Source organism: Leptodactylus fuscus, chromosome 5, assembly GCF_031893055.1.
Source record: "Leptodactylus fuscus isolate aLepFus1 chromosome 5, aLepFus1.hap2, whole genome shotgun sequence".
Taxonomy (NCBI): domain Eukaryota; kingdom Metazoa; phylum Chordata; class Amphibia; order Anura; family Leptodactylidae; genus Leptodactylus; species Leptodactylus fuscus.
Window position 1 is genome coordinate 66,347,551 of NC_134269.1, and position 24,111 is coordinate 66,371,661.

At 41.1% G+C, this 24,111-nt stretch overlaps 1 protein-coding gene and 1 non-coding gene across 2 annotated transcripts in view; both read left to right on the forward strand.

Annotated features, from left to right (window-relative positions):
• The window catches only part of SEMA4B (semaphorin 4B), a 186,297-nt gene that overhangs the window by 23,007 nt on the left and 139,179 nt on the right, over positions 1-24,111 (forward strand). The window lies entirely within an intron of this gene.
• LOC142205358 (U6 spliceosomal RNA) lies at positions 20,533-20,639 on the forward strand. The gene has a single exon (XR_012716372.1). It is a non-coding gene; the product is annotated as a U6 spliceosomal RNA (small nuclear RNA).

The window sequence follows — 24,111 nt, forward strand, 5'->3', positions numbered from 1 at the left end:
TATTATGCCCTGCAGGCTGACATATGCCTGTGGCTGTCAGCATATGGGAATAGTACATATAGTGTGCTGATGCCTCTGCAGCGCGCTGTGGACTCCCAAGAGAACGTGACAGCACATCACCTCTGATGCATTTTTTTTTTTTTTTTTAACATGCACCATTTCATTATTGTAAGCAGTAATTATTCAGATGTAAGCGTGCATTTGGTATCGGTAGTTTGCACATCATTTGCTCATCTATTAGTTATCCGATTAAGTGGTTTTACATGGCCACATATGTTAATGTTTTCTGTACAAAAAAAGAGCAAGGAAAACAGATCTTCACTATAATGCAGTGAGATATTGGCAAGGATCTAGAGACAAGTGTATGAAAATCAGACTCGCCCAAGTGTATCCCCACTCACTTAACCCCTTGTCTGGATGGTTACATAGTTATTTCCAGCACATTCTATATAGAAACTGTTAAAAAGAACCTTTCCAGTTTACTATGCACATTATATTTGTAATCTGTACATATACTGTGTGTGTATATATATATATATATATATATATATATATATATATATATATATTGTTTTGATGTGAATCTGAATAGATGCAACATTTTGAGTCTGTTACTTTTATGATATAACTTTATATGGTTCACATCTCCGTCACTGCTATAGTTAAATGTTACATTTCTTCCCATAGTCACCACTGGTTTACGCAGCTCTCATTAAACTCAATAATAGATCTGTCTTCAGTAAGCACCCCCTAGAGATGACTTCAGGCAGCCAGTCTTTTATCATTTAGTATTATGTCAGTGTGAAGAGAAGCAGTGAATTTTATTATCTGTAACTTAAAAATATTGATAGCTTTTTTTGTGTAAAGGCGCGTTATGGCTCCATACAACCTCCATTGGGGGGAATTTATTATCATTTGTATCATCTGCAGAAAATGACATACAAGATTATTAAAAAGTTGCAAATGTTCTCATAATACCTCTGTTTGTGACTTTTTGCATCTTACATGTTAGTTTTATGTGTTGGGGCAAGGCTTACCATAAGGGGCATGGTCTCCCTTGCACAACAAAGTTACTATAATATATGTCAGATGCTGGCGAGCTCTTTGCTGGCTTAGATATCAGATTCTGGAGCATGGGGACAGGAGATGTGTCTTATTAATAAAGAGTAGAGATGAGTGAGTAGTGTTCGATCGAGTAGGTGTTCGATCGAATACTACGGTATTCGAAATACTCGTACTCGATTGAACACTACTAGCTGTTTGAAGTTTAATGTTTGATGCAGAACCAGCGTTGATTGGTAGAATGCTATACATTCTGCCAATCACCGCTGGTTCTTCTCTTACCTTTCCCAAGTCTTCTCCGCGCTGCGTCCCCGCGTCTTCTTCCGGGTGGAATTCACTCTGCCTAGGCATCTGGCCTAGGCAGAGACGACTGCGCATGCGCGGACATGCACGTTCATACACGCGCATGCGCAGTCGGCTCTGCCTAGGCCAGATGCCTAGGCAGAGTGAATTCCACCCGGAAGAGGACGCCAGGACTCTGCGCCGGGAGAAGACTTCAAGCAGAATCCAGCCCGACCGTCACTCGTGGACTTGGTAAGCATGATTTTATAGAATGTTGCCTACCCCTGAAACAAGCATTTCCCCCCATAGACTATAATGGGGTTCGAAATCCGTTCAAACAGTCGAACAGTGTGCGGCTGTTCGAATCGGCTTTCGAACCTCGGACACTTTAGTGTTCGCTCATCTCTAATAAAGAGATGTTAGCTCTTTGAAGGCACAAGGGCATCACCATTTACTTCTATGGAGCAATGACAATTTCTCCTATGGAGATTACAGAGATTACACACATGTAGAGATGAGCAAGTGCTATTCGAAATGGCCGATTCGAATAGCTTGCACCCATAGGAATGAATGGAAGTGGCCAGCATGCAGACTTTGCCGTCGGCCGGCCACTTATCCCCCTGCTTGCCGGCTACGTCCATTCATTCCTAAGGAGTTTCGAATAGTACTCGCTCATCTCTACCACATGCTGCAGAAAATCTTCATTGCTTGTATCTGTATATCCACAAGCTAAAGTAGTGTTAGGATGAGAAAGCTATTGTAGCAGTAATGTGTTTGTAAAGCTAGCTGGAGGAAGTGACATTATCACTTCCATACTTAAAGACGTCATACCCCCTGAGTTTAAGAATTTCCAATGCTTAGGCACATGCTGGTAACTGACCAGAACAGATGGTCAATGGCCATCATTAAGACCAGTTCAGGAATTCTGCCTTGACTTCTACATTCTTTACATGTCTGAGCAGTAGTCTACTACTTACCATGCATCTTCACGTCAACATTGTTTCCATATATATTGTATATATGTAACATCTCTGCCTGTTCGGGTCACTGCGCCGCCCTCTGCTCGCATGCTGCGGCGCCGGAGGCGTGTGCAGTTTGACAATCTGCTTAAGGTTTTTAGTTGCACTGTGTGAACACGGCTCTAGTCCTTAATTGGATTTGCACCACACCCGTCTTCTGCCAAGGTTGCCTCTGTTCATTAAGTGGTAATCTGTCTTGCCTGTGATTGACAGCTTTTCTTCCTGTCAGGTTCTGGGCGGGTTCTTCCTTCCCTATTTAGTCTTGGCTCACAGTCACACTGGTGCCGGTTAATGCCCTTGCTTTCTGGTATCGCTTGCAGTTATTTACTTGTATGCTTATCCTTGACCTCTGGCTTTCCTACTGACTATTCTCTTGACTTCGATTTGGCACTGCATCGCTCTCTTGTTACCGAACCCTGGCTACCTGACCTCCCTTTGTTGTTGTACGTCTTGTCTGCGTTTTGTGTGTCATGTATTCAGGGAGGGATTGTCCTCGTGGTTGTCGCCTATCACCTAGGATAGGGTCTGGCAATAGGAAGGGAAAGCGGAGGGGTTCAGTTTAGGGCTCACTGCCCCTTGTGTCCCTCCCTCCAGGGTTCACCAGCAGCTTCTGGGGAATTATCATCTGGCTATTCCCTAACAATATATCTAATAGATGCACATATGGTCTTGAGCTAATGCTTATGGACAATGATCAGGTGCCAAAATTCTTACAAGACATCATGTATAGAATTCACTAAAAGTTTTATAGCCAAACAGTTTAAAATTAAGATCATACTTGCCATCATTTTACTGTCGGGTTCCTGGAGATCCCCTTTTAGACATCACCCAACCCCACCACAGCCCCATAGGGTACTAAATGTGCTGGATATTCCCTCTTTTCAGATAAGCATCCCAAAACTTCCAGAAGAGTTGGTAAATAAGACTACAGTATATGAATGGTAGTAAGGAAATATTACTTTTTTTTGTTATAATTCTGGAAAGAACTTGTGTTCTGTTGCTCCTGGCCGGAACTTTGTCCTTCCTTTATTTTTCATCTTCCATGTTTGCTTTGGATTATTAAGAATCTGGAAGACATTTGTGTGGATATTATTGCTTAAAAAAATAATGTAAATGAAAAGTAAGAAGTGAGAAAAGAGCCAATTTATTCTCGGTCAAGGAAGTTCATGGAGATTAATGTAATGCTGTGTGTGGGATGATCCAAAAATAAAATATCCTTCAATAAATGGTGTGATGATCCAGCTTCGAAAGGCTTATCATTCCAGCCAGGATCAGGGCTCATAGAGCTAATAGAGTTACTCAGGAGTAAAATATCTGGGGCTTAGGATACGGGGTGACTGGTGCTATTAGCATGAGTACTGTGATCATGTCTGTAAACAGGTACAAATACACAATGAATTACTGTAGAAACTATGAAAACTGGCCTGATCCGTCCATCTACTGATGGTGGCTATCACTGTTTAATTTTAGATAGGTATTTAAAGGGGTTGTCAGGGGTTAAGCTTTTTATGGTCTATCTTCAGGATCAGCATCCTCAGTATGGGCTATAAATACCTGATCTATGGGGGGGAAACAGCGGGCCCCTGGATTGATCAGCTGTACAGAGCTGCTCTTGTACCATACAACATGCAGGGCTGGAAGCCGAAAGCTCTATTGCATGTATACTAGCCAGGCGCCAACACTGCAGCTCAGCTCCCACTGACTTCAATGAGCACCTCTACATATGGGGACAGAGTTTTCTGCTTCCAGCCCTATATAGAACGGGGACCCTAAGCAGCTTCAATCAGCTGATCAGTCAGGGGGCTGGCTGTAGGACACCCACCAATCATATATATAGGCCATCAAAGCTTAACTCCAGACAACCCCTTTGATGCTGAATACAGGTGCTTACATTCACACATTCGGGTTCAGACAGAGAAACATAGTCCTTGTCACGGTCACATTTCCCGGCGCAACTGAAGCTTGATCGAATTGAAGTCCCATTATCATAGAGATCTGTTGTGTTATCTACAATATTGTCTGCCTGTTCTGTACATTCTGTGAAATTACTGAATAGAATCAGCTAATAGAGGATATTCAATGTAACCTACAGAGGTCAGGTAAGTGACATTTGACTTCTGTGTGACTAATAGGTTTTTCTTTTCCGCTACATAATGAATTAATAGGAATTTTCCAGTACGCAGAATACTCTAACCTTAGTTTAAGTTTAACCATACAAAGGAAACGAATAAAACTGATGTGCGTCATTCACTTGTCAGATAAACTAGTATTAATGGAAGGCTAATTCCCTCTATGTCGGGGCATATTTATTAGTATTGTAGGCTCAAAGATTCATTGGGATAAAATAAGTCTTATTAGATCAAAACTTCTCCAGGTTTTAACAGATATGCATACATAAGAATGACATATTTATCAGCATACAAATTAGATCACTATTCATACTTATTCGGCCTACAGGTATTCCTTCCAATGTTCCCCACACACATGCACAGGAATTTTCTACATGCTATGTTTGCCAATTTATGTTGTAGTTTATGCCAACATTCTGGCACTTATTGCTTACTATAACTTTACTATTGTATTTAAATTGCCTAAAAGACAATATAATTTCCATATAAAAGCAAGTTAATTTCAGACTAATGTTATTCCAACATTGTTATAACATTCATATATAATATTGCTTGTGAGGAACACTCCCTTTGACAGTACCAATAAACAGGCGGGGATCACCGAGCTGCTGTGAAGTACAGGTTGTAGGCAACCCAGAGTGAACCCTCGGTGGGGAGGAATAAGGCCGGGGCCTCACGGACCGGAAACGCCGCTATTTGCCCGCAGCAGAGACGCTGCGAGAAAAATCGCGGTGTTGTACAGTGCAGGCAAAGTGGATGGGATTCATGCGAATCCCATGCCCACTTTGCGGAAAAGATCGCAGCGCGGCTACGCTACGATTTGCAAAGCTGTTGCGGCTTTGCAGATCGCAGCATGTCAATTATATTTACGGAAATGCCGGCGGCTTTCCCGTAGATATAATGTTAAGAGAAAGTCCGCAGAGGAAAACTCTGTGAACTTTCTCTTAAAAGCGCTGCAGAAAGAACCGCAATGCATTCACGCAGCGGTTCTTCCTGCAGCGCTTTAATTTAGCCCTTCCAAATAGGTGGGGTTTCACAAAAAAAAGGCACTATGCTAAAGTTGATTAAAAAACACAATCTTTATTGAAGCACACCGGTTTGCTTAAACACGCAATGCTTGTCAGAGTGTTTCGGGGAATCACACCCCTTTCTCTAGTGATAAATACAAGGAACAACTGAAGGATCCTACAACAAAACATATACAGATGTTACATCATACAGATACCCTATAGAGATGAGCGAACACTGTTCGGATCAGCCGTTCCGAACAGCACGCTCCCATAGAAATGAATGGAAGCACCTGGGACGTACACTTTGCCAGAGGCCGCTCGCCGTGCCAGGTGCTTCCATTTATTTCTATGGGAGCGTGCTGTTCGGAACGGCTGATCCGAACAGTGTTCGCTCATCTCTAATACCCTATACTAAATCGAGTCTTGCCTCAATCAAAGGTTCCTTTAAATTACGTTTTTCATCTTTAAATAATATTTCAAAAGTGAACTTTTTCCATAAACTAATGGGTGACTGCATGGCTTCATAAAGACAGATTAAGTCTGGTGTGTTTCTTGGCAGAGTGGCATGATGGAAACCATACAGATAGTGCAGTATAAACAAGTATTAGAAATTGCAATGAAAATTAAATGTCACTAAATTACTCCATAATTTTCCGGATAATTGCTGAGCCCCTCTGGAACTCTGATAATCCAGCATGAAAGTCTTTACACTTAACCACTTCATTCCAGACCAGTTCATGTAAATTTCTGGTGACCCTTCTGAGTTACTTTTAACTTCTGGCGATTATGTAAATGAATTTATACAAACATATAGAAAATTAGATGGCGTCGCTAATGCTTTGGAGCATAGTGTAATTTCATTATGTACATGACTGTGTCTCTATGTCCAGAACATAATTACCGGTATTGTATTTATCTTGTTTTTTATGTGTAATATTTAAAGGGGTTATCCAGTTTCTAATATTGATGGCTTATACTTAGGACAGGTCATCAATATTAGATCTGCAAGGATCCAACTCCTGAGACACCAGCATATCTTCTGTTTGGGGTCAGCGCAGTCGGGGGTTGTGCTTCTCACTCACCAGGATGGGGCTGGAGCTCATTTAGTGCTGGGGTACTGTACATGAAGGACACACTTCTTGAGCACTTGGGATTGCAGCACCAATAACATTAGAATGTGGATTTCTCGTTCTTGTTGACCTTATGACCATCACCCCAGGCATTCTTACACTACTCTCCCCATCCTTTTTATAGTGCTGTCAGGTTCAGAATGTCTGACCGATTCCCTTTAAATTTTAAGCGCTTGTCTCCTAAAAAGAACCGCTGCTTACTTTCCCCCTAAGAACATATAAGTGTCATAGAGCGAGGTCCTCAACTAAAGACTCTCTGTATAAGCTAGAGCAGTGAGCGGCATATCCCATTCTGGTGGAAGCAGTCCAGCCATACATTACATGACTGCTCATTCCTATCCAGATCAACTTTAGACCCTTTCCGATCAGCTGGCTCAAGACGAGATTGTCTTTATACTGTAAAACCACCATTTTAATCATTCTCTACTTGCAACCCTTTAAAATAACAGTGAATTCAGAGCACAGTTAAGCCCAAAAACTGATCTGCCGAAACGTCTTGCTAGAATTTGAATGAAGCCAGGCGTCTTTCACAACAATCTCCATTCATTTGCAGAAAAGTAATAGTTACAGTGGTGATATCGTGTGGTCATTTGGAATAACTTGGGAATACAATATGAACCTCTCAAAAAAATAAATAAATCTTGCAGCAAGTTTAGTATTATTCAGTTGTTCACAGCCAACAAAAAAGCCTTCTCACCATTAACAGTGCATTGTATTGAGCCATCAGCTTTACAGGTGCAATGCAGAGAAGACACAAGGTCAATGGGACAGTGCAGCTTGACAGCTTGAAATGGTGGCTGGTGTCCAATTATTGAGGCTACATTGTGTGCAGTCTGAGTTGGATTTCTAGTTGGCGCTGCCTATGATGTAAGCCGCCTCATAGCCAGAGGCTACAGGATAACTTCCCTACCAGCAGCAATGTAGGCAGCAGTATATTTTAAGCATATATTCACCTTTTAGACTAATTTTGCTGCAACATATCTTATTCATCTGTATAAAATATTGAATAACTGGGCAAATGCATTGCTTTATTTATCTGGCACAGGTTACAGTCAGTATTATAGTCTGTGTCTACAATCTCAATGTTGCAGGCTCAGAGTTCATGTCTTCTTCTTCAGTCTTTACAAACTGTCTGTACAGTTTTGGTGACCTGATCCCTGAAAAGTGTGGCCTCTATAGTAGAGTCTATACAAAGGACTGTACTGTTATATTGTGTTAGTAATCCTTAAGGTGAATTCATACACAGCAAATTTGTTATTTGTTACTATTGTGGTAAGTGTTCCAATCATCTCAATAGGATTTGTCACTTAAACAACCCCATATAGGCCAATGGAAGTGATTTTGGCTAAAGCCACACTGTATGGGTTGGTCTACATACATGGATGATAGGTCCATGTCTCCACAGCTCCATTCACTGCTTTCAGGGATCCCGGGCCATAAAATGGACACACAGGTGTGTGTATGCGGCCATAGAATTGAATAGGTGAGTGTGCTAGTCATGACATACACGGCTAGCACTCTGACAAAGCACATAGTCATATGCATGTAGAAACAAAATGCAAAATCAGGATCCATGCCGTGATTCATTTGTCTTACATTTTCATAATCATGTATGCTCTGTTGCTGTTCACACAAAGGCTAGCTCTGTTCACGCAGTGCTAAGTGATTTTTAGCAGTACTGTTGCCAAGATCCAAGTCAAGATTTATTTTTTTATTGGGGTTTATTCGTGTTATACTTAGAATATGAATTTTCATGTCCTTATACACACTACTCTATACTGTCTGGTATGACACACTATGACTAAGAGGCCAGAACAACTCAAATTGTGTACGTGGTTTTCCACGGCACACCATCAATTATAAAAATGGATTAAAAGAGAAGTTTTAATTGTCTGCTGCAGTGCTGGACACATATCAGATTTTTCTGTAGGCATGTGAAATATGGTACAACTGCAGTGGATAGGATCAGGTCTCCGCAGCTGAACTTTCTGCAGAACTGAAAGGGTTATCCACTCTCTAATATCGATGGCCTACCCTTAGGATAGGTCATTAATATTAAATTCTCAGTTTTGGGACCTCGCAGATCAGCAGCTCTGGGACAGCACCCAGCAATGATTATGTGCCAGAACATGTGCTGCTCACTTGCCATATATACTGTAATGGTAGCTTTAGATACTGCAGTGCTGCACCATAGACTTCAAGATTACCTGAAGCCGCTGATACACTTTTTATGGCGGGTGAGAAACCGGGCTCTAGGCAAGTAAATATTACTGGGAGCTGCCCCAAAGTTATTGATCTGTGAGAGTCACGGGTGTCGGACATTGCAGATCTAAGGATAGGCTTTCAATATTAAAAAGTGGATAACCCCTTTAAGGCAACAAATCTTCTGCATGTGACTATATCACTGTATAACAGGAGGTAAGCCGAGCTGCGAGGTATATGTCTGTCTACAAGAACGTCACCTGTTTCCAATAGCAACCAATAGAATTGTGAATTCAGCAGTGAATCAATACAAAAAGGAGTCAGAAGATGTATTTACAGATATTTTGTGGAATTGGAAACCTTTATAAATATTAGTGAGATATGTATTTCTTATGAGCAGCTATTACATGTGCCCGTATATATTCTAGACAGCACATGTTTACTGCTTATATTCTCCGCTATAGGCCCTGCATTGATAGTCTCTCTCCGGTCACAGATACTTCACAGTAACCAAACAAATATTAAGCTCACCTGTGGAATGTCCCATCACTTTGTTTATGAGGACTGATGCAATGTCGCCATGTACATTATGTATATTATGTATATTGGCTGCCTCTCATGCACAGCTCATTTTCTTAAAAAATATTGATGCTTTTGCGCAGTTTACATGAAGCCACACCTTTGCAAATTAGGACTTGTCGGCGCTTTTGACACTTCTGATTTAGTAAAGGATTATATTCCTCCATAAAACAACAACCTGGGGCATCTTTTGTTAGAACTCTACTCTGTATCATTCCTTTCTAAGGGTGCATTCACACAGAGTAACGTGCCGTGTGACCTGGCACGTATACGCCGTGTGAGATTTTGAGCACCGTATACGCTCCCATTGATTTCAATGGGAGCGTGCACCGTATACGCCGCATTATTTTGCTGTGTATATGATGCACGCTCCCATTGAAATCAATGGGAGCGTATACGGCACTCAAAATCTCACGCGACGTATACGTGCCAGGTCACGCGGCACGTTACTCCGTGTGAATGCACCCTAAATCCTTCTAGAACAGGGGTAGGCAACCTTTTCTGTTCGGCGTGCCGATTTAAATTAAAAAATCAAAGATGAGGTCCTCGGAGTGCCGGGCAATAATTGTAAAGCTGACGACACCTATACTAAAGTCATATAGCACAAACCGCAACATAGGGGTGCTGTCATACTGCGCTCCCAGCCACATGCGCTTACAGCTATTTGCCTGGACACACATGTTCTTTTCCTTTAGAAGCAATGTAAGTACATGCGTAACCCACAATTAGTGGTAATGTATGTGACTGGGAGCAGAGTAAGGTCATACCTTTAAAGAGCTGACACACAATGTACCTGTATGCTGCATCCAGTCCTTGGCCGTTAGTAACTTCAGTTTTCTGTAAGAGAGCGTTCACACTACCGTCGGTGTCCAACAGCTAGTGTCCGCTGCTAATGTCCGTTCAAAATCTTGTGCGGCATTAGTATCGGACACTAGCTGTGTCCGTGACATTTTGCATTGATTTAAACAGACACCGGGTGCGTTCTTTTACTGTCTTTGGGTGTCCTTAACTGTCCGTTCTCAAAGATGTCCGACTTTTCAAGCGGACAGCAAAACCCGACATGTAAGTTTTTCTGTGCGCTTGAAAAGTCGGACATCTTTGGGAACGGACACTTAAGGACACCCACGAACAGTAAACGAACGCACCCGATGTCCATTTAAATCAATGCAAAATGTCACAGACACAGCTAGTGTCCGCTGCTAATGTCCACACAAGATTTTGAACAGACATTAGCAGTGGACACTAGCTGTTGGACACTGACGGTAGTGTGAACGCCCCCTAAGTGAAACGCAGATTAATTTGTCACTTTTAGTTCCTGGCGGTGCAGTAACAGCAAAACCCCAGCCAGGAATAAATGGGTGTCACACTTACAACAAAGTGCAACAAATGCACTGGTGCCCAGGAACTGGATTTGGCTATAATTGCATCTAGTTACAGTGTCACCACCCAATAGAATCACACTAAGGCTGAGGCCCCACATTACAAAAATGCTGCTTTTTTATTGCAGATTTGGCTGCGTTTTTCTTTCCGTCAAAGCCAAGAATGGATAGAAAATGAATGGGAAATATATAGGAAGCTTCTTATATGTCTCCCTCCTGCTCAATCTACTCCTGGCTTCGGCTCAAAAAAACAGCAAAATCTGCAACGAAAAAAAGCTGTTTCTGCAACGTGGAGCTTTAGTCTAAGGCCCCCACGTTGTTGGAACACAGCTTTTTTTGTTACATATTTTGCTGTGTTTTTCTGAGCCTAAGCCAGAAGTGGATTGAGCAGAAGGGAGACGTATAAGAAGCTTCCTATATATTTCCCATTCCTTCTGTAGCCATTTTTAGCTTTGGTTGAAATAAACCGCATCAAAATCTGCAACAAAAATGCTGCATTTCTGCAATGTGGGGCCTCAGCCTTAGGCCTCCTGCATACAAATGGCACGGATGTGGTTTTCACTGACCTATACATTAAAAATGAATTGACAGGGCTGCAAATGCAGACAGATATAGGGGATGTATAGGACACATATAGGGGATGTATAGGACACATATAGGGGATGTATAGGACAGATATAGGGGATGTATAGAACAGATATAGGGGATGTATAGGACAGATATAGGGGATGTATAGGACACATATAGGGGATGTATAGGACAGATATAGGGGACGTATAGGACAGATATAGGGGATGTATAGGACAGATATAGGGGATGTATAGGACACATATAGGGGATGTATAGGACAGATATAGGGGATGTATAGGACACATATAGGGGATGTATAGGACAGATATAGGGGATGTATAGGACACATATAGGACCTGCTCCATAGTTTTCAGTTCTTCAATTTGGCCCAGATACACAGCCACAAAAAGAATGGCTGTATATATGGGTCAATTGAAATATATAGGTCTGTACTTTTACCCACAGTTGTAGATAAAGAGTCTGGTCATGTGCATTGCAGGTTACAACTCAATGTGCCTCATATTAATAGCAGTTAACCCCATCATGTCCCTCACATTAACCCCCTGTGTACTTTATATAAGGGACACTGATATGTGAGACATATGGAGGTAATAAGTGAATATCTTCATTATATAGGTCCTTTATTATTACCTCCATATGTCTCACACCTCAGTAACCCTTATGTGAGTAACACAGGGTTAATGTGAGGGACATGATGGGGTTAACTGCTATTAATGTGAGGCACATGGAGTTACTAAAACTAAATTAATAAAACCAAATGCCTGACATTAATGAGAATAGTTAGTAACACACGTACCTGGTGTTTTTACTTTCACTTTGCTTCCTCTCCTCCTCCTCAGGGCTGCAGACGGCAGGAGCTCCTCACGTGTAACAGCAGGTCCAGGGAGCCCTTATCCTGTACAGTGAGAGGCTCACCTCTGATTGGTGGGCAGGGAGAGAAGGGGGCGTGTCCTACTCCGCAGCTCTAGCAGAGCACTGAAAGAACGCTCTCTCTCTCTCAATTTAGTGCATGAAGGTTGCAGGCTGGCTGCCGTGCCAGCAAAATATGCCTCGCGTGCCACTCTTGGCACGCGTGCCAGGGGTTGCCGACCCCTGTTCTAGAAAAATACCAATACATTGCAAAGTGAGCATTCCCATTGCTGTTTTCATACACAGTCTGACGGTGTCAGCTCTTATTGGACTGTGTCAGAGTGTCTACCTGACACCATTGTGTGACATGTGACATAGTGACACAGTGTGACATGCCCTATTGTCAAAGAGAATGGTAACACCTAGTTGTCAATTATTTATACACCAAGATCAGGAAGATCACTTGTCAGCTGTCATCTATCCAAGAGCCCTTTGAAAGTGAACGTCCTAATGTGGTTGGTTGGTATAGACAAGACCTCCATGTGGGATTATGTAGTAAAGTGACGGCATGCCACTGGCAGATAAGAAGGCGAAAAGTAAAAACAAGCAAATCCTGGCGACCGCCACTGATGAAGGACAACTTTCCATCGCTGTAATGCAGTCCATGTTTATGGGGAACTTCTGATAATGGTTTGTCAGTAAAATTAAGAACATACAAACCTGTGATAATGAATAATAAAGCAACAGGGAGTGAGTGCTGCGATCTACTGATAATGGCGTATGTCAGGGAAGCTAAAGAATGAAGGACCTAATATGAGTCATGTGATATGGAGGAAGGGCCTTGATGTGGAAGCCAGTGATGCTTGTGACATTTGTCTTGGTGAATATGTTGATAACAATGCTGCAGAGAGAGCTGAATCTCGGCCTAAAATCAGATTATTCTACAAGTGTCTGCCAAATTTGGCACAGAATGGTCCAGTTGTATTTGCTGGGCATAAACAACAGCTAATATAAATAACTTATTATTATTATTATTATTATTATTATTATTATTATTATTTTCCCGCGTCGCAGGAAAAATCGCGGCGCTATACAGTACTTGCAAAGTGGATGGGATTCATGTGAATAATATTATATTATATATAACATAATAATATTATGTTAGGACACTATTATTGCACTCATTATATATTGGGACCCTGAAAATCTTTTTCTAGATTCCCTGTGACAATGAGATTAAAACTGGTTGTTTTTTGGAATAAAGGGAATCTGTGAGTTTAAAAAGAAAAGGGATTTACAGTCCTATGAAAAAGTTTGGGCACCCCTATTAATCTTAATCATTTTTAGTTCTAAATATTTTGGCCATTTCAGTTTGATATATCTAATAACTGATGGACACAGTAATATTTCAGGATTGAAATGAGGTTTATTGTACTAACAGAAAATGTGCAATATGCATTAAACCAAAATTTGACCGGTGCAAAAGTATGGGCACCTCAACAGAAAAGTGACATTAATATTTAGTAGATCCTCATTTTGCAAAGATAACAGCCTCTAGTCGCTTCCTGTAGCTTTTAATCAGTTCCTGGATCCTGGATAAAGGTATTTTGGACAAACAATTCAAGTTCAGTTAAGTTAGATGGTCGCCGAGCATGGACAGCCCGCTTCAAATCATCCCACAGATGTTCAATGATATTCAGGTCTGGGGACTGGGATGGCCATTCCAGAACATTGTAATTGTTCCTCTGCATGAATGCCTGAGGATTTGGAGCGGTGTTTTGGATCATTGTCTTGCTGAAATATCCATCCCCGGCGTAACTTCAACTTCGTCACTGATTCTTGAACATTATTCTCAAGAATCTGCTGATACTGAGTGGAATCCATGCGACTCTCAACTTTAACAAGATTCCCGATGCCGGCATTGGCCACACAGCCCCAAAGCATGATGGAACCTCCACCAAATTTTACAGTGGGTAGCATGTGTTTTTCTTGGAATGCTGTTTCTTTTTGGACGCCATGCATAACGCCTTTTTTTATAACCAAACAACTCAATTTTTGTTTCCAAAATGAAGCTGCCTTGTCCAAATGTGCTTTTTCATACCTCAGGCAACTCTATTTGTGGCGTACGTGCAGAAACGTCTTCTTTCTCATCACTCTCCCATACAGCTTCTATTTGTGCAAAGTGCGCTGTATAGTTGACCGATGCACAGTGACACCATCTGCAGCAAGATGATGCTGCAGCTCTTTGGAGGTGGTCTGTGGATTGTCCTTGACTGTTCTCACCATTCTTCTTCTCTGCCTTTCTGATATTTTTCTTGGCCTGCCACTTCTGGGCTTAACAAGAACTGTCCCTGTGGTCTTCCATTTCCTTACTATGTTCCTCACAGTGGAAACTGACAGGTTAAATCTCTGAGACAATGTTTTGTATCCTTCCCCTGAACAACTATGTTGAACAATCTTTGTTTTCAGATCATTTGAGAGCGGGCTGTCCATGTTCGGCGACCATCTAACTTAACTGAACTTGAATTGTTTTGTAGAAAGAAATGGTCCAAAATACCTTCATCCAGGATCCAGGAACTGATTAAAAGCTACAGGAAGCGACTAGAGGCTGTTATCTTTGCAAAAGGAGGATGTACTAAATATTAATGTCACTTTTCTGTTGAGGTGCCCATATTTTTGCACCGGTCAAATTTTGGTTTAATGCATATTGCGCATTTTCTGTTAGTACAATAAACCTCATTTCAATCCTGAAATATTACTGTGTCCATCAGTTATTAGATATATCAAACTGAAATGGCTGTTGCAAACACCAAAATATTTAGAACTAAAAATGATTAAGATTAATAGGGGTGCCCAAACTTTTTCATAGGACTGTAAATCCATTTGCTTAGTTAACATAGCAGCTCATCCACATTTACTCAAAGGGGACCAAGATATAATACAAGACTACGACTATGGACTACAGTGGCACTGCGTTTGGTATAAAGCAGATCCTTTTTCTAATATCATTACAACTTCTATAACACTTTATATTGGATTGCACCATATGCGTTGTGATAAATTTTATTATGGCACACTTGTCTGCTCATGTCCTCTTTGAACAAATAAGATCTAGGCATCTGCCCAAGTTGCTCACTAAATAACATAAAACCATTTGTCCCTTTTAAAAGACAATGAAAAGATGTTGACTCATATGTTGAACTCAAGTTCAGGACACTTGGTCTTTATTCCCATTTATATACTAAGCAAAGATTTGCAAACAAATAAATTGGATAAGATTTGAAGCTTTACTTGGGTTATGGAAAATGTATATTGATATTTTATCATGAGACTATATTTTATGGGTTTGACTATAGATTCAAGAGAGAATTGTCATTTTAGTCTCTGTCTATGAGTTACTGGTTGGGTTGGCTGTAGATTTATAGTAGAGGTATAGATGGCGACTGGCCAAACGACAGCCTGAAATCTATGGGCCAAATGTCACTCACAAATGTCTTACCTCTGGCTTATATTCTCACTGGAGGAACCAGAGGGTGTTATTTTTGTGTAGCTGGAGATGTCATAGAAACATTGATGTTCCCTATATAGCTTGAGAACCATCTTGATTTTTTAATGATTTATCGATAATGATTTCATATTGAAGATCGGCCAGCTAGGATGCGCCTCAATCTGGAATAACATCTGTTTCTATAGAACAACTTCAGGATCATCAAAAAGACAAAAAGAGCCTTGCAAGACTTGTTAGAATTGCAATAAGTTTCCATCAGGTTTTCTTTTGTGGTTTTTCCATTAGTGCTGTCATTTTGGAAAAGGTTCAAGGTTTAGAATGAATATCCCTATAGTAAATCTTGAGCTGAGAAGTTAATGAGATCTTGCCTTTCTTACAGCAGGATCCGCAGCCATAAGCTGTAGAAGAACACACATATTTCTTTTATTTCTGTTTGCCTGGCACAATGACAAACCTACAGATAACCATGACTATAAAAATGGCCTAGCTAAGCCGGGTAGCTATCCCCCCAACCTGTCTTACCTGCCTGACCCCAATAAAGACACTGACACCATAGATTGGAAGAATAGGCCGCAGCGGCATTTTATTAACATAACACCTTAAATGGACCCTTTAGATTACCATATTCATAAATATAGCATAAATAACATTGTAACAACAAACCATCATTTGCATAACATTTACATATCAATTATAACTCTCCATTTACATAACCATCCAATCCTAGCAACATAAGCCCAGGAATTGCACCACCCCCAAGACACCACCAGCACCTGAGATTATTACCCCCTTCCGTGATTCACCTAGCCCAGGGGTACCGCCATCGGAGGCAATTATGTCCTGGATATCCTGATCACAGGACTTGTTATCCATTCCAGCATCCGTACTACCAATTGGGTCAAGATGACCCCTCAGTCCTCCACCCCCGATGTACCTCCAAAGACCCCTCCTGTGCACGCTGCCATGACAAATAGAATATATTAAGGGAGGGCAGGCGGGACAAGTTCACTCTTCAAACTCCTGTAGGCTAATGCCTGACCAGCACTAAATGATATTCACCAAACTTACTGCAGACCCCACCCATTGTCCCTTCCTTGAACCCACTCTATGTAGAGACAAAGAACAGTGAACAGCACCGAGCTGCATATGGTGAGGTACCGTCTGGTAAGGAGAGAAGTGGAGTAAGAAAGCTTCTCACCTTAGTTGGTTGTGTGCATGGTGATACATATTTGGATGCAGTTAATCTTTTGTGTTTTGTATTTTATTTTGTGTAATTTAGTCAATACACTTGAAAAAGGGCATGTGCCGAAACGCGTAGTGTCTTTGAATGAAATAAAGCTTATCCATATGACATCCGATTGAGCACAGTGATCCTCTTTAATCTCTGGTCCTTCCCATTATTGAACCCACTCTAAACTTTCTTTGACCTAACTGCTCCTCATCCCATTTTAAGCCATGAGCCCTTACTCCACTACCCCTTCGGGTTCGCTACGTGGGGGCTATCTTGAATAGTTCTAACCATCCTCTTCCATCCAGACATACTTCTACCAATCCATATCATATCCACTTTTATGTGTTCCCCTCTTTTTTATGCTTATCAACAGTTATCAATGTTTTACTAGCATTCTAATAGATCCATGACAAATTATTTGTGGATTATGTAAATTCAAGATTCTATTATCATGGAGTGATGTCCTGCCTAGGCTAGAATAATTCCATTCTGCTCTATGTAAGGACAAGGAGCACTAAACTGCTTTTAAGTATCCCATTTCTGATATGGCACCTAGTTCTTGGTTTACATTTAAAAAGTGGATGTCTTTGCTACAACCAGATTATAGGGCAGGTACATAGTGCATGTGGCTGAGGATCTCTTTCTTTTTCGGAGCCTAGGAAGTCTCCACCACCAAGCTTCAACCACCAACATGTTTCTTTACACTGAGGCTGGTACAGTGTGGTCTTGGTTATAATTCCATGTTTTGTACGACCTCCAACATATTCTTACCATTGTCTACGACATACTGAGAGCATGGTTCAACACTAACTGTTGACTTGGTAATTTATTGAAGAGGGGAGCTTTGAAACTATTGCTATTATTACTAGCTGTGTCTCTGGCGGTCACTATTTCTATTAAATGTGTATACACTGCTTACATCTTCTATATGTGGCTGATATAGCAGGTTAAGTGGGGTCTGGGTGCCTCAGTTAAATGGGGAAGAGATGGTCAGGAGTTACTTCCAGGCAATCCTAAGCACAATATACTATACAATATTCCAATCTTTGACTCCACATGAAAGTTACTGTAGCTCTTGATGGGTTTTATGAAACTTGTAGGGCTTTGCTTTTATTGATCATGGTTAATCTTCAGGTCACAGTATTTCTAGCACCTGTATAACCTCCAGAATGTAGGTTAAGTCTTATTGCTCCCATGATTATATCTAGAATAGAGTCATGCTCTTCTGGTTACAGGTCAGATTTATTTTAGTTTGTCTCTCTGTAACAAAAGGGAGGAAAGGATTTAGTATAGAGAACTTTCTTACATTCTATTTTATGTCTTTTTACTCTTATTCTTAATATGTCAATCACTAATATATCATAATTTATTCTATAAAGCAATGTTATTGGCAAGTAATGTAGTTTTAAAGAGGACCTTTCACCATATCCGGGCACATGCAGTGTTATATACTGCCGGAAAGCTGACAGTGCGCTGAGTTCAGCGCACCGTCGGCTTTCCCGATCTGTGCCCGGTGTGAAGAACTTACGGTCCGATACCGTAGCTCTTCTATGGTCAGAAGGGCGTTTCTGACCATTAGCCAGAGACGTCCTTCTGCCTCGCAGCGCCAATCGCGCTGTGCTGTGAGAGCCGGGAGGAACGCTCCACAGCACAGCGCGATTGGCGCCGCGAGGCAGAAGGACGTCTCTGGCTAATGGTCAGAAACGCCCTTCTGACCATAGAAGAGCTACGGTACCGGGCCCTAAGCTCCTCACACCGGGCACAGATCGGGAAAGCCGACGGTGCGCTGAACTCAGCGCACTGTCAGCTTTCCGGCAGTATATAGAACTGCCTGTGCCCAGATATGGTGAAAGGTCCTCTTTAAAGGATTCCCTCTCAGATTGTTACTTGGAGCCAGTTCTTAGAAGCTTCAAGGAACTGGGACCCTGGGTAATCGTCAAGAATGCTACTTCCTAAAAATGGCCCTGGAACCAAGTATACCTTTAAAACAACATCTGCAAGGAGTTTGTATGTTCTCCCCGTGTTTGTGTGGGTTTCCTCCGGGTGCTCCAGTTTCCTCCTACATACTGATAGGGAATGTAGATTGTGAGCCCTATATGGGACAGTGACTGACAATATCTGTAAAGTGCTTGGGAATATGATGGCGCTATATAAGTAAGCATAATAATAATAATAATAACTATGTAACTATGTAAGTACAACTTATTACACAAATGGTATATACATACATACATACAAGCTCAATTTCCAGCGCTGTTTGGAGCTGTAGTACAGCCCTGTAGAAGACTATGGGCTTACATCGAATCTCAATATGCCTTTATAGAGAGGAATAAAGAGGATTTTTCCTTTTTGATCCATTCAGAAAATAAATGATCCTATGTTTCATCAGAATTATTCTCTGTAGGAGAGAATACTTTAGTCATATGGCTCCATACAACAAGACTTATGGAGCTGTAGGGACTCCGTGTGGCACTGTACACGCTCCACTAAGCACAATGCAGATCATTTTGTCATTTAGACACTACTGGTTTGTGCATATTTTTATACAGTTTTTAACCAAAATTAAATTTTTTTCAAAAGTCGAGACTTATAATTCCTTTTTTACTTTTCCTCTGTATATCACCCTCAACAAAAACACGACTAAAACTGCATCAAAACTGCAGTGTATGAGCAATAGCCAATGACACCAAAAGCTGAAGTTTGTAAGCAAGAAGCTAAACAGAGCTGAAGTTGAATTCCTTGCACGTCATGGCTTCTGGGCACATGTAAGCACATTTGTAACTTTGAGGCTGAGAGGACATGCAGAGATGTGATTTGTGTCCTCCAGTCTCTTTCCATTACGGCAGGATCATTAGACTATTATAAATACACACTTAGGCTTCTGGTATGCCTCGAAGTTAAAAGGCTGTCCTCCCATAGATGATGCTAATTGTATGGGCTCGGACCTAATGGTCATAAAATGAGTGATAGTTACCATAAGACTGTGCTAAAATGAAATATAGGGGTTATTGGAGACAGGCTGATTTAATAAGATGTTATGAAATCATCATAAATGAGCTGTAACCTACGGCATCTGGTCAGATACTTGTATTCATTATTCTGACTGGTAGAAGACGATTCATATCTGATACGTAACATCCTGACTCTGTCTTTTATAAGCACACTTACTGGTATTGAGGTGCGTTTCCAGTTCTATTTTCATACTTCGCTATGTTTTGTAATGTTTTGACATCTTCTCTTAGGATGTGACAACCATTGAACTGAACAGAAAACCTAAGGCTTGAAGGAGTCTACATTGCAAATTCTAGGTTTGGTTGTAGGTTTCCTACATCTTATTGTAGGGTTCCTTTTCTTTGTGTACTTTGCCAACTGAGCACAAAAGGAACAGTGTCACAATTATATAGAGTGGCGTAAAGCTGGCCACATCCATGAGATAGTTATTCGTCCAACAGATATTTTGCCTGACTCCCCTATATACATGCACACTAATCTAGAAATCAGCAGGTTGTGCCAATATATATTTAGTGTGTATGAGCTGCTTTTACAGAAATGGAAAGAGTGGTGCCAGCTTCGGCAGCACATATACTAAAATTGGAACGATACAGAGAATATTAGCATGGCCCCTGCGCAAGGATGGCACGCAAATTCGTGAAGGGTTCCATATTAAAAATAAAATGGAAAGAGTGGAGAAAAAAGGGAGTTGAGAAAAGATTTATTTATATTCCTATTGGCTAGACAACTCTGCTACAAAACTACCAATGGCTGACTAGAGCTGCAACGTCCTGTTTCTATAGTTGGCCCTGAAATAAACCCATTGCTCTACAGCTACAGACTGCACAATTGCAGCATTCATTATCATACAGAAAGTTTTATTATTTAATTCTATTATGCTGTTGAGATTACAAATGAGTATTACAATGTAGGCAAAACAACAATGCCATAAAACAAAAAAAAAATTGTCATATATAGTAAATACCTAGTGAACCTGAAAAATGAAGATGAGGAACAGTTGCTAGAATGAAACTGACTATAGACATATGAGAGCTGTTGGCAGAACATTCATTTTCCTGACGTCTTCCCAGACTCCCCTTAAATATGCCTTAACTTTGGCTCAAGATGATGTGTATACAATAACAATAGCATGGCCTTGTCCACCTGCTACAAGAAGCTCTTCCTGGGAACTCCATAGTTACTCAAATCATAGGGTGAATACTCTGCTTTGGAAGCAGTCTTCCACATCCTAAAGTCATCTTTCGGATGGGTTTGTGCATAGCCTTCTTTTTCTGGACCATGACATCTGGAGAGTATTTCTATGTTCTGCCCAGTTATCTAAAATATCTAAAGAAATTCTCCTTTTAGTGGATTATGTAATACCCAGCATGCAAGGAATTAACCAAATTACTACATGGGCTGTTTTATAAACTGTTTTATGAAGAAAACCTTTGCCCATAGTCTCTATTTACTCCTGACCTCTGTGAGCCTGAAATACAAGCCATCCTGTAACAAACCCAACTCTGGCAGACATGAGGAGCCCATATATTGCTTGGACAGATGTACAATTAAATGGCCAAAAAATAATACTACCAAATATGTTGTTTGTGGGGGTGAAGAAAGTCAGACCATATCGAATGATCACTTCCGGACCTCCAACCTAATGGAACCCCCTAGAGTTATTCTGAGCATTGCATGTACCATTACTGTATATACTAGGAATCTCCTCACAAACCATGATGTCACCACGATAGAGTATAACAATCTATATGTTACAATCACAAATGATAAGAATAACTTGATTTATGGCTAAATATTTTTATTAATACCATATTACACTTTTATTATGCATGGTTGATCACTTTCGGCAATTATTATTGCAATCCCTTGAAATAACTTTGCAATAATGTATACATGTAAGGGTTTCTACACATGACTTGGCCACTTATGACAGCGCCATCCAGTTGTCATGATCCTAGAGAAGAAGCGGGCTTTAATTGAGCAAAAATAATGAGCAAGAACAATAACAATCCCGTCTTCTATCTATGATGATAGTTGAAAAAGCAAGCAAAGAAAATGTAGTTTATTTGGACGAAGACTTTTTGTATGATGAACTCTAATTAAGGTCAGCAAGTATTTTCTTACAACATTGTTATCTTCATGGTGACTAACACATCTGGTTTTGTAGCTTTGTCGAGCAGTTTCCACAAGACACATACAGAGTATCTCATTACCTAAACTTCAGTAGAGGAGCCGTTTCATTAGCAAGTCTCTTCCGAAAGCATCGCTCTCTGCTGGGCGACTGGACATCTGCATGGAGATAATTACCTGCGCTGTGCCTTGGATCTTCTCTAATAGGTTTCATAAGGCGTTTCTTTTAAGTTGGATGATGGGAAATACATTCATTGTGGACACTGGATAGATAGAAAGCCATAGTTTATACGATGCTATAGATGCAAGATGGTGGCGACTGTATCATTATACTGTACTGTGAACAAGTTTTAGGTAGCTGTGTTCGAAAAGGCTGCAAAGTAAGAATTCCTTGAAAAATCGAAGTGTTTTGTCAATTATAAAAAAAAAATAAGTGCATGAACAAGAGAGAAAGCTACCTGTTGCCTTCAAAACAGCATCAATTCTTCTAGGTACACTTATACACAGTAGTTCAAGGAACTTCGCAAGGAGGTTGTTCCAAACATCATGAAGAACCAAACACAGATGATGTCAAATCCTTTTGCCTCTTCACTTAATCCCAGTGCTGCAACCTAGTGGAAGAGACCGCAGGATGGGAGCACACTCCACATACACCCCAATCCCACTCCAGGGCCAGACACAGTCGAGGGGGATCCTGCAGCACTACCAGATGGTGGTGGTGGTGGTGGTAGTAGTATTTCCCCCTGGCCACTTCTAGTTTGGAGAGGGGACCTCTCCTCTCTGAGCTGGTGTGGTGGTGTTCAAAAGGGCCCTGATGGTGAAGCAGATATGACTCAGGAGACCAGGTGTGCAGTGACAACCAAGTAACTGTTTATTAACTGGGATGAACAGCAGAACCAGCAGCTTGTAGATGGGGGTAGTAGTTCACAGTCCAATCTCCCTGCCTTGGTCATAGGAGGCTGCCCAGAGAAGTTACAGGCTCAATGATATCAGTCTATAACTACTCCTCCACTCATGCCGCTCCCCACCTGGGTTGTAGTGGGGCAAGGAATCCTGACAGGGATTTGGTTACCTGGAGACTAGGCCTGACTGAGTTTCTCCTCCATTGCTCCTCCTGGCACGGCTGACAAGTGTTCCCGTAGAGATGCACAAATGAATTCCCTGACTCACGACTGTCTCTGGATGCACCTGAGGTGCTGAATATTCCTCCTAGAGTCTATGCTGGCGGCTGTTGAATGCCAGTCTGGGTCTTCCTCTTTCACAGCCCAGCATGAACTGTGCAGGGTGACTGCTAGCACTAGACTGAATTCCAACAGTCTCTGGGAAGACTAGTCTTTCTACAACCCCGCCCAGTGGCCTGTGATAGTCTATGGCTGAACCAAGGCATGATTTCTGAGGAGGTAAAACGCCAGGGAAAGCTGCATAACAAAGACATATAACATTAAACATAGTAGATGGGACATACCAACATGGAGGCACAACAAACACAAAAAATAGCAGAACTCCAGGATGCTGCACCAGACAAACTGGATGATGTTGAGATCAGGGCCATATCATCACTTGCACGACTTCTCCTCTAGTGGGTGCTCATACTGATTAGATATTTTCATTTTCTAGTGTATGTTGGCATATTATTGCCCCTCAGCTTTCCTTCACTATTAATCATATTAATCATTAATATTTGTGAACAATGTTACCACACTGTTCATTTTCCATATGGAAATTCTTTATAAACACTCAGCATCTTGTTTCCCTAAAAATCATTGGGGCAAAAAAAACACACTTTTTTTTTTCTTTTTTTTTTTGCATCACACATGCAAGCATCTTTGTGGGACAATCCCTAGCAAACCAGAGTGACGCCCACAGTAAAGGTCACTCTGCCACAAGCTTTCATTGGAGCACGTGGATGAGATTCATTCACTTCTCATCCATAATTCTATGGAATTCCATTTTTCCAAGCTTTATGATGAGTTTACACATCACAAAGATTTGCGCAAA